The following is an 11,119-nucleotide window of genomic DNA, read 5'->3' as shown; positions in this document are numbered from 1 at the left end:
AAAACTATGTTGCATTAACATTTCTAGATGGGATGAGTGATATGGTAGACCTCTAGCGGTCGTGTAAATAACCACAGTTTGCAATTTAAATAGCATGGCGGAAAGTGAGCCAGGCCGGAGGGATTGTGGTTTCTGGTTGTCCGTCCGTCCGATGTTCGTTAACGCAATATCTGAGAAACGCCTTGACGGAATTTCTTCCAATTTGGCTCAAATGTCGACTTGGACTCAAGGATGAACCGATTACATTTTGGTGGCTAAAAGTCAAAGTTCAAGGTCACTGTGACCTCACGACCGCTTGTTTCATGCTCGTTAACGCGATATCTCAGGAACGCCTTTGACAGAATCTCATCCAATTTCCCTCAAACGTCCACTTGGACTCGAGGATGACCTGTATCGATTTTGGTGGTCAAAGTTCAAGGTCACTGTGACCTCACGAATGCCATTCTGTAGCTCGTTAATGCGATATCTCAGGAACACCTTGACGGAATTTCTTAGAATTTGGCTCAAACATCCACTTGGACTCGAGGGTGAACTGATTAGATTTTGGTGGTCAAAGGTCAAGGTCACCGTGACCTCACAAACGCCATTTTCAAGCTCGTTAACGCAATATCTAGGTAACGCCTTGACGGAATTTCTTCGAATTTGGCTCAAACGTCAAAGTCTGGACAGACGTGGATGTCGACTGCTCAATTGTTGGCGGAGGCATGCATTATGTTGTTCTAGTTGAAATGTTGATGCAACATATTTTTGGTTCACAAATGTTGAGATTCAACGTATCTGTGGTTTGCAGAAACGTAACATGTCAACATTTTATTCTGGAAACTAGGTTGGTAACCCTGCGATCTAAGTCAGTGGTAAGTAGGCTGACAGATGGCTATTCAAAGGCCCCACACTCCAAGAAAGGTGAATTCTAACAAGGCTGATAGGTGGGCAAGCAGGTAGATCCCAAAAAAAGCTAGTGTGGTCCAGAGAAGATGCTAGATGTAGGCCTACTCTGTAAAACTGCACATACTAACTGTACCACCACACGACTCGACATTCCTGTAACTTACATCTGGGTCAGCAGAACCACTTTCATACAGCGTCCTTTCACTGTGTACCAGGGTTTAAAACTAGCAAGTGTTTTTTATTGTAAATAACTCAAGACAAATAAAACGTATCGGAAAGTGGGGAACTGGATCAAAGAGAGAGGATCTTAAAGAATAATTTGGTTTTACAACAGCCCCTAAGAACAGGAAAAAGCAAGTCAAACACACCGGACCAATTGATTGTGTAGAGAGTATATCGTAATGACCGCGTTTCCCATTTATTTTATTTTTATTTTATTTTAAGAATATAACTGTTTGATTTTGGTTTTGATTCTGCAGTCATCTCTTTTGGTTCAAATTCAGATGGCAGCGCTAAAGCTATTCTTCCTTGGATAGTGTGTAGTGCACACTATATGGTCTTGGAGGAGAAAATGGACAGATATTGGCCAAAGATGACTGAAGTATGATGGGTTGAATTAAATTTTTTCACCACCACAGGTGGTCGCAATTATCTTGCTGTGATGCCCTACCATGTCTGAGGAAACACTGGAGGCCAGGTGCTGCATACAGATATACATGAAAGTTGAAAAAGTGAATACCCAATATGTAATGATGACAACACAACGTTTCAACCCACACAGGGTCTTCATCAGGCAAATGACTAGATAGGAGACAGCAGAAAATATATATAGAAAATAGACTAATGGCAACGCATTGACATCAGCGGCTGTCAGTCAATTAACAGTCAATACGATAAGTCAATTGCAACCTCAATGTCCTTCTGCTATATGTGGGTGTTGAGAAAGTGGATAAGCCCCCCCCCCCCCCCCCCCCCCCCCCCCATCCAGAGGAGGGGACCACGAAAGGAGGCTCCTGCAGCGGGAGATCACTTACTGGATTTATTTCCTCTATAGACCCTTTTCACGGGGGTAATTTTGTGTCGAGAAGGCAGGGTAAACGGGTGCAAGCAACACACTAATGAGGGTTTTCAAATTCCAATCATGGAAGTTGGAAACCCTCATTAGTGTTTTGTTTGCACAGGAATTTGACATTAAACCTTTTTTTGCAATTTGTCCTATTCCACTTTTGTATTGATATTCCTATTACAAGTCTTAGCCTATTTTTGTACCCTATGTATATTTTCCACTATGTATTTTATTGATGTGTATATTATGTTTGGTCTATATGGAATTCACTGATTGCTCCTTTAAGTGGTATGTATATTTTATATATTTATTTATTTATTTACTTATATTTTCTGCTGTCTTCTATCTAGTCATTTGCCTGATGAAGACCCTGTGTGGGTTGAAACGTTGCTGTAGTCATCATTAGATATAGGGAGCTGCTCCAGTGTGCGGGTATTCACGTTCTCATCTTTAGAACATGAACCATGCTTTAATAATCCCACTGGGTTTACTGTGGATACGCTACAACAGCAGCATCCTTTTCTATTAGAATGTGACGCATTTGGGGTTCTGTCAGTTTATGCGAGGAGCAGAACTACATCTCTCTGCAAAGCACCCACTGAAATCAATCCACTCCAGTACCAACAATGGTTCCATGCCGGTACTTTGACCCAGCATAGGCTATACCCATACTTGCCATAGTGTGAGTCAGTGTGATATTGGTGCAGAAACTGTCAACAACAGAGAACCCTGTGTGACTTGAACATGTTGAACTGAAGTACAAAAGTCGGGGGTTACCAAATTCAGTTCTATGGAAGGATATACGTACTCTTTCAACCTTTTCTATTGACCTTGTGTTTGCATTCATCCTTAATGTAATGTGGAAAAAAGACATGACGTGACAATTGTTGCCGTGTTATTACAGAAAAGCAGTGATATTTCCTTGGATTCCTTTGTATTGCTGTTTGTGCAGCACTGGACTAGCTTCTGTGGCAGATCACCACACTGTTCTGATTCTTTCTTCTTCTTCTTTTACAGCCAGCAAACGCTGAGGACAATCATATTCAATCCCCATAGGACCCAAATGTTCTGGTTTTGCCATTGATTTAGCATGTAGTGTCCACTCACAGCCATTGATTTAGCATGTAGTACCGCTCACAGCCATTGATTTAGCATGTAGTACCGCTCACAGCCATTGATTTAGCATGAGGTACCACTCACAGCCATTGATTTAGCATGTAGTGTCCGCTCACAGCCATTGATTTAGCATGTAGTGTCCGCTCACAGCCATTGATTTAGCATGTAGTACCGCTCACAGCCATTGATTTAGCATGTAGTACCGCTCACAGCCATTGATTTAGCATGAGGTACCGCTCACAGCCATTGATTTAGCTAGCATGTATTACCGCTCACAGCCATTGATTTAGCATGTAGTACCACTCACAGCCATTGATTTAGCTAGCATGTAGTACCGCTCACAGCCATTGATTTAGCTAGCATGTAGTACCACTCACAGCCATTGATTTAGCATGTAGTACCACTCACAGCCATTGATTTAGCTAGCATGTAGTACCACTCACAGCCATTGATTTAGCATGTAGTACCGCTCACAGCCATTGATTTAGCATGAGGTACCGCTCACAGCCATTGGTTTGTTTCCAAACATCTTGCCACTGAATTTGAATGGCTATAAAGATCTCTTTCTGGTGTGATATAGCTGAATGGCACCCAAGGAATTCTGATAATGTTGTCATGGAAATAGCACATTAGCACTAAAATGTACTCGTGTGGACAACAAATGAGATTCAGAAAACAATATTTAACACAACAGACACTGGGATGTTCAGCTTAATGATTTTAACATGTTAACACATCGAAGTTTGGTACACCAAAGTAAGTGTTATTTCCATGACAACGTGATCAAACATATTCTGGCACCAATATTATTTCACTTTGGATTTACCACTACAAACAAAAAGTGGTAATTAGAAGGCTTTTTTTGTAGGCTCTTTCGTCATCAACATTTTCAGTTATAATACACTAATACAGTCACATTTATGAAAAAATTTGCTGCATTTTGTTCAAAGTATGATTTTAAATTCAGAAATCAAACTAATTTTGGATGCAAGCATTTCAACGAGTTAAACACTTTGAACATGTTCCTCTTCTTCCAATAGAAAACTTACAGTAATTGTTCTGCCTGGCGACTGCAAAATGGATGAGAAGTTGATTACACTCATTCAAAGCTTCCCAGTTATTTCCAATTCATTTGGGAAAACTGCAGGAATAAATGTCTCAAAATTGATGCTGGGAGAATGACTGGACCCATTGTTGGGGTCGATAAGCTCAGAATTCTTTTTTTTCTGTTTATTTTTGATTAACACCACCTAATTAATTAGCACTTGCTAGCTATGTTGACTCAAATGATGTAACGTTATGAAAAGCAATACCAAAGTAGCGAAAAGTACCTGTGCCCATAATTATTCTGAATACTGTATAGTGACCCATCACCCAAGTTGCTGACAGTGTGAACAAGTATTTATTTTAGAGTATGATTTGTGCAGTTTGGAGCGCCGGACAGAAATAAAAGGTGCTCTGGTGATACTGGGCTTAATGTTAACAGCTTGGAAATAGTGTTTTGAATCCAGTAGCACAAATGTAGGCAAAAATCTATCTACTCCATTTCTGCGCTCTCTGTAACGCAAATCTGTTCAGACCTGATTACATTGGATATACTGGTTAAGATAACTTAAGATAGATGTACAGTGTGAACATGCATGGCTTTTCCAATCATCTTGACTTGGACAATATGGAAGTGTAGGATTTACTCTCTATATGAATATTTTCAATTTCCTATACTGAACCAACCATTTTAATTTAAGTCCTAAGTTTTGAGTTTCTATTTTCAACTACATGGTTAGTTCTATGCAGGCCTTCGGAAGGATATTTTTCAAAATGCAACCAACTACAAATCAGTGGTTACAGTACTGTACCAGCCTAAATTGTAAACAGTAATCCTCTGAAATAATTTGAGTTCAAAGTCTAAATGCACTTATTGTAATCTGAATTGAATTGAATCTGATATATCGCCGCTTACTGTACAACAGTTGTCAACCATTGTCTGAAGATTTGCAACCTGTGTTTCCAATCTAAACACATTTTACCTTTTAAATTATGTTTGAGTAAACCAATAAGTAATACCTACTTTAAGCGTAACAGTATCTGTGCTCACATGAACATGTTTCTCAGTAACTGTAACATTATACTGTAGTTACTATTTTTGTACTCAGATTACTATAATCCTATGACATGTATTCCATTGCTCCCCAGGCCTTGTTTCTTTGTGCTCCAGTTGCATTGTGTGTTTTTCTACTGTAATTCTTCATTGTAAGTGTGACAGAAAGGGAGAAAAGAATCAAGCATTTACAGACATATTATGTTGATCTTTGTAACCCAATTTTAGGTGTTAGATTTGAATGTACTTACGGTATGTGGAATTTCATTTATATTTTGAATATATATTTATGTATTTATTTACACATGTATTTGCTTATTTATTTATTTATTTATTTATTGTCTCTATTTGATTGAATTTATACTATTTATTGTGTGCTCTATTTTATTTTAAAATAAAGAATAAAGACAGCGATGTCCTTATGTGGATCGTGTTTTTCATGATGAGGTTGAGTCAGTATAGATCTGCTGTGTTGATGTGTTGCAACTGTTTGAACAGGCCTTGCCGGCTACCTTGCTGGCTTAGGAATTAACAGGACACATTAGTTAACTGTTAATTAAGGTTAAGTTCATGTTTATTAAGCATTAAATAACCATAATAAATGAGTCACAGACCAAATATTCTCCACCCAGTCACTGAAAAATAACCTATTTCTAAAAAGAATGAATCTATCTCCAGATGTGAAAGTGAAACTAGCGACCCTATAGGCTACATGTACAGTGCATTTCCGACCTTAGCGTTACCACACACCGTCCAGCATAATGCTAAGTTCAACCTAATGCCGTTGACTTTCCTTCGTTGCCTGACACCACACTTGGCATGTGGCCATAGATTGATTCTTATCTCCTTCACAGTCTTTATCTCTGGGCCACTCCTGGTTAACCATTAAATATGGCCGCCTGATTCTGTCCCCTTCCTGAGTCACTGTTCATATTGATCTTACTGTATGTTGTTATAACTCCTCACCTTGACATTTGGCTCAACTCAACTTGCTTTGCCCGGGGGCCACTTTCGTGAAATGATAGAAGGCCAGGGGCCAGTTAATAAACAAACAATATACATTTTTCTGTAGCGGATTGTAGGTTTTTGGGGTTTTCAGCCAGAGTTTATTAGTCTGACAATGTTGTGCACACCGGATAGTTAGTTAGGTTAAGTACATACATAAGTGCCTGGGTAGCGAGCAGACGGCAGTATTTGACAATTTAGCAGCTAAATCATAGATTATGGAAAGATATTCCATATTCCAGTCTGAAATGCTATAACAGAAGTGGAGTATTGGCCAGAATGACATGAACATTTATTGGACACTTATTCAGCGGGTATCTTGCATGTTGCATTCAGGCGCACTGTCATTTTTTATTTTTTTTTGCAATTCCATCGCGGGCCACACAGGGGGCGTCCGCGGGCCGCATGTGGCCCGTGGGCCGCAAGTTGAGTATCACTGCTGTACTGTATGAGGTTCGGTGCTGGCTTCACAGGCGTGGATGAACCCTGGTCCTCACATACAGTATGTGACCTGCTCTGACTAAAATCAAACACATGTACAGTAAGTAGCACTGGCCCGTTTGTGTAGAAACGTGATTTTATGAGAAAATATTGATTTGGGGTGTTTTGGGGTTTCACCAGATTTGAGCAAAATAAAGCCTTGACTTTCTGTGTAAAGATTATTGTGAAATTCGAATGCTATGTATAGTTTTGAAGCAGAACTAGCTTACTTTTGTCATACTTTGTGGCCCTTTTTCTCAAAAGCATAGTTTGGAAACAGCCAAGACATAAAGGGGTACAGCTCACTCAATCTTTGGAGTACCATGATCATTTTGATATCATCAGAAAGCCACATTATTCTCTTTCCAACAGTGTATAAAACCCTAAATGTGTTTCAGGGTCAATGTGAATGATCTTGATAACGCAGAGACACTCAACGGTGTTAGAGACATCCTCAGAATTAGGTCAGTAACAGAGGACTGCAATTTAAATTGCACGAAGCACCTGAAGGCCACACTTGAGTTAAAAGTACAGATAGGGCACAGAGGTGCAGGGGGTGCACGGTGGCGCAGTGGTCACGCCGTCGACTCACACAGCAAGAAGAGCCTGGGTTTGATTCCCGCCTGGGGTGCTGAGGGTGTGTCCATCCCTATGTCCTCAGTGCCCACTGCTCATGGTGGGCTCGTCAAAAGGGCGGCCTGTCTGTGTGGAGTTTATATTTTCTCCCTGTGCTCCCCTGGGGTTTCCTCCAGATAAGAACCCCCCACTAAGTGCACAAAAAAAAGTACAGATAGGCTATCTTACCATGAAATTACTTTGGTAGAATTACAGTCAACTTTTAGAGAATTACTTGAGTGAGTCTTAATCTGATATTTTTACTGTACTTTAAGCCCCAATATATAACTATGTACCTAATAACAGCTTCTAAATCATTTTGCTGGTTTACTGACTGCCAGTGGTTAAAGTCTCTATTTGTTCTTTGTCTCTCCAATCCTGTCCTCATCCAACAAATTTTCTCTATCTCCTCTCTCTCTCTCTCTCTCTCTCTCTCTCTCTCTCTCCTCTCTCTATCTCTCTCTCTCTCTCTCTCTCTCTATCTCCTCTCTCTCTCTCTCTCTCTCCTCTCTCTATCTCCTCTCTCTCTCTCTCTCTCTCTCTCTCTCTCTCTCTCTCTCTCTTGTTTTCCCTTGTCTCTTAACCTCTCTATCACTCTATAACCTTCCTAGCTGCAGAGTGGCCTGCTCTGTCTCTGCTCTGTCTGCATCTCTGCAGCATGAAGGGACTGCTGGTCCTGGTGTTGGTGCTGTCGCCGTGCATCTCTGCACACATTCTGCAGCCGGTAACATGCAGCGACGACAGCAGTGTTGCGGCGGCACACCTGGCGATGCACCACATCAATGAACAACATCACCATGGCTACAAATTCAAGCTCAACAACATCCAATCCAACAGAGTTGACCAGGTAGGGTGATTGATTGATTGATTGATTGATTGATTGATTGATTGATTGATTGATTGATTGATTGATTGATTGATTGATTGATTGATGGATTGATTGGTTGATTGATTGGTTGATTGAGTGATTGGTTGAGTGGCTGAATGAGTGGTACAGGGGAAACAGATTGATGCTGCGGAGGAGTTTGGGTGTGCGCGCACATCGTCGCTCTGTCAAGCACCTTCGCGCGTCGGATGTTAACAAGCACAGACTGCACAGTACCCGTTGTGCGCAAACAATGGATGCCCACGCCCACAGGCACTGTGTACCTGTTGGGGTCAGGCATAGGTCAAGTTATGCGGTGGGGCTCCACAGGTTGGGTTTAGGCATTGGGTGGGCATAGAGGGGGCGGAGGGTTAAGGCCCAATAATACTCTACGTTAAAGACGGAGCCGGAGACGCAGACGGACAGAGCCTTCTGTCCGTACTCTGCGTTCATTTCGTGCGTTTTCTGTCCGTCGTCTGAAAGCTTACGGATACGCATGAAACGCAGCAAAACCACACACACACGCGTGCATTTGACTCTCTACTGCCCTCTGTGGGTGTTGTTGGGTGTTGGAAAGAGAATTATAGATATTTATAGATGTTTTATTTTGTATATACATCTGTGCTTAGACATTGCTCCATATGTTAGAGAGAGGAATTGACTAAAATTGTGATCCGTATTGAACTTTATAAGTGTGTAATATGCTGCTTAGCCTGTTAAGCCACTTGTCCACTTTGGTTTGAGAGTGCGTCAGATGCAGAATAAGGAGTCGACTATCAAGTAGCCTAACTTTAATACCCCAACAACAACAACAACAACAACAACAACAACAACAACAACAACAACAACACCAACACCATTATACAAAAAGTCTTTATTAGCATGACAGCAAAGACACCTGCATTGCAAAAGAAAGACATTATCAACTAAGGTGATATTATATCAAGACTTTGACAAATGGCTTGTCATAACTTAATATTATTTCTTTTCATTCTTATCATTTTGATTGACCTCATCTTTCTCTCTATCTCTGCACTTCCAGGTTGAAGGCGGGTGTAATATTGTGTTGCAGTTGGACCTTCTGGAAACAACGTGCCATGTTGTCAACCCCAAAAACTTTGAGGACTGTGAAGTCCGCAGCAAGTCTGAAACGGTAAACACTTCCCCAACATTCAATGAAACTTGAATGGGACTCTAGTCTATGGGACGTTCTCATTGCAGCCAGGTGCATACAAACAAGTATAAAAACACATATGAACATGAATAACGCAAAAGTACATCAACGTTTTAACACTGCAGAAGACAGGGAAGGGTCAGAGATTAAGAACATCATCGACAACCATCCGTAGAACAGCATTAAACTCAACAGCAAAACAACCACAGAAATGTGTAAAATAGGTCATGCACTTTCACCTCAAGGAGTTAAGCTTCTTCTTCTTCTTCTTCTCTCCTTGTCCTTGCAGGAGGTGATGGCTGATTGTAACGTCACCTTGACGGTTAAAGACAACGAGGCAAATGTCACCAAATATGACTGTAACACTAAAAAAGGTGGGCTTCTGTTATGTGTTCACGACGAACCGTGGTTGGTGCCCAGTTCCAGACTGACACACACGTCCAGTGGGATGTGTTATCTGAAAGCAGAGCAAAGGGTCATCACAGGATTAGTCTGAAGGGCACGTTTATAGCTACTGGAACTTAAAAAAAAAAAAAAAAATGCTTGAGAGACTAACAGGAAGTGTAAATACAATGGGAAGTTCCGATTGTATTTACACTTCCTGTGACTCATAAACCTAGTCTGACACATAATGTGAGTCGAACTAGGTTTGACCAGGTGAGTCAGACTAGTTTGAGCAGGTAAAACAGCCGGCGTTTTAAACAGGAAGTCATGATACAATGGGTCAAGTGGGCGGGGCTGCATAAGGTGAATACGATCAGCATCAGTCGCCACGCCCATGTTGTTGACATAGCGCTGGAACTGTCAACTAGCGACAGCCTATAGGTCAGTGGCTCTCAAAGTGGGGTCTGGGGATCCCCAGGGTTCTTTGGGGGGGTTCCAGGGGTTCCCCAGCAAAAATGGGAATAATTTATTTCCTCTATAATTCGATCCACAATGTCAATAATACAATGACAGACTATTTTGGTCACGGGGTTCATACACTTCCTGTAATAAAACATCTAAAAGCAAAAATCTGATCAGATGTGGGACCCTGGGATAAATCTTATCATCTAATTTGTGTGAGTTTAGGGGTCCTTGACGTGAAACCGTTTGAGAACCACTGGCCTAGGTGACAGCAGCGCTAATAGTTATAGGAAGCTAGCCACCATTATAGCGTTATCTCTATTACATTACATTACATTACATTACGTCATTTGGCAGACGCTTTTATCCAAAGCGACTTACAATAACACATTTTTGTCAGCAATAGAGCAATCTACTATGGAGCACAGTCTGTGATAACTACAACTTCTGAAGGAACAGTGGTACAAGTTTAGGTTAGTGGTACAAGTTAAGGTTAGTTTTTTTTTTTTTTTTTTTGGGTGAAAGAGAGAGAACGAAGTTAGATCAAGAAGGGCCCAGATGGAGCCTGAAAAGGTGCGTCTTTAGTCTTTTCCGAAAGATCGGCAGTGATTCAGCCGTCCTGACCGAAGGTGGAAGCTCGTTCCACCATTGAGGTGCCAGGGACGAGAAGAGTCGAGATCGGGATGAGCGACTTTTGAGCCCCCGTAGCGAAGGAGGGGCGAGGCGACCTGCACTGGTGGAGGAGCGAAGGGAGCGCTGAGAGGTTTGGAACCTGACCATGGATTGCAGGTACAGGGGAGCTGACTGGTGTACTGCCTGGTAGGCCAGTACCAGTGTCTTGAATTTGATGCGGGCCGAGATGGGAAGCCAGTGGAGCTTCTGGAAGAGGGGAGTGACGTGAGAGAATTTGGGTTGGTTGAATACGAGACGGGCTGCAGCGTTCTGAATGAGCTGAAGCGGTCGGAT

This window comes from Poromitra crassiceps (assembly GCF_964638095.1).
Source record: "Poromitra crassiceps genome assembly, chromosome: 12".
Taxonomy (NCBI): Eukaryota; Metazoa; Chordata; class Actinopteri; order Beryciformes; family Melamphaidae; genus Poromitra; species Poromitra crassiceps.
Note: the sequence above shows the minus strand (reverse complement) of the source record.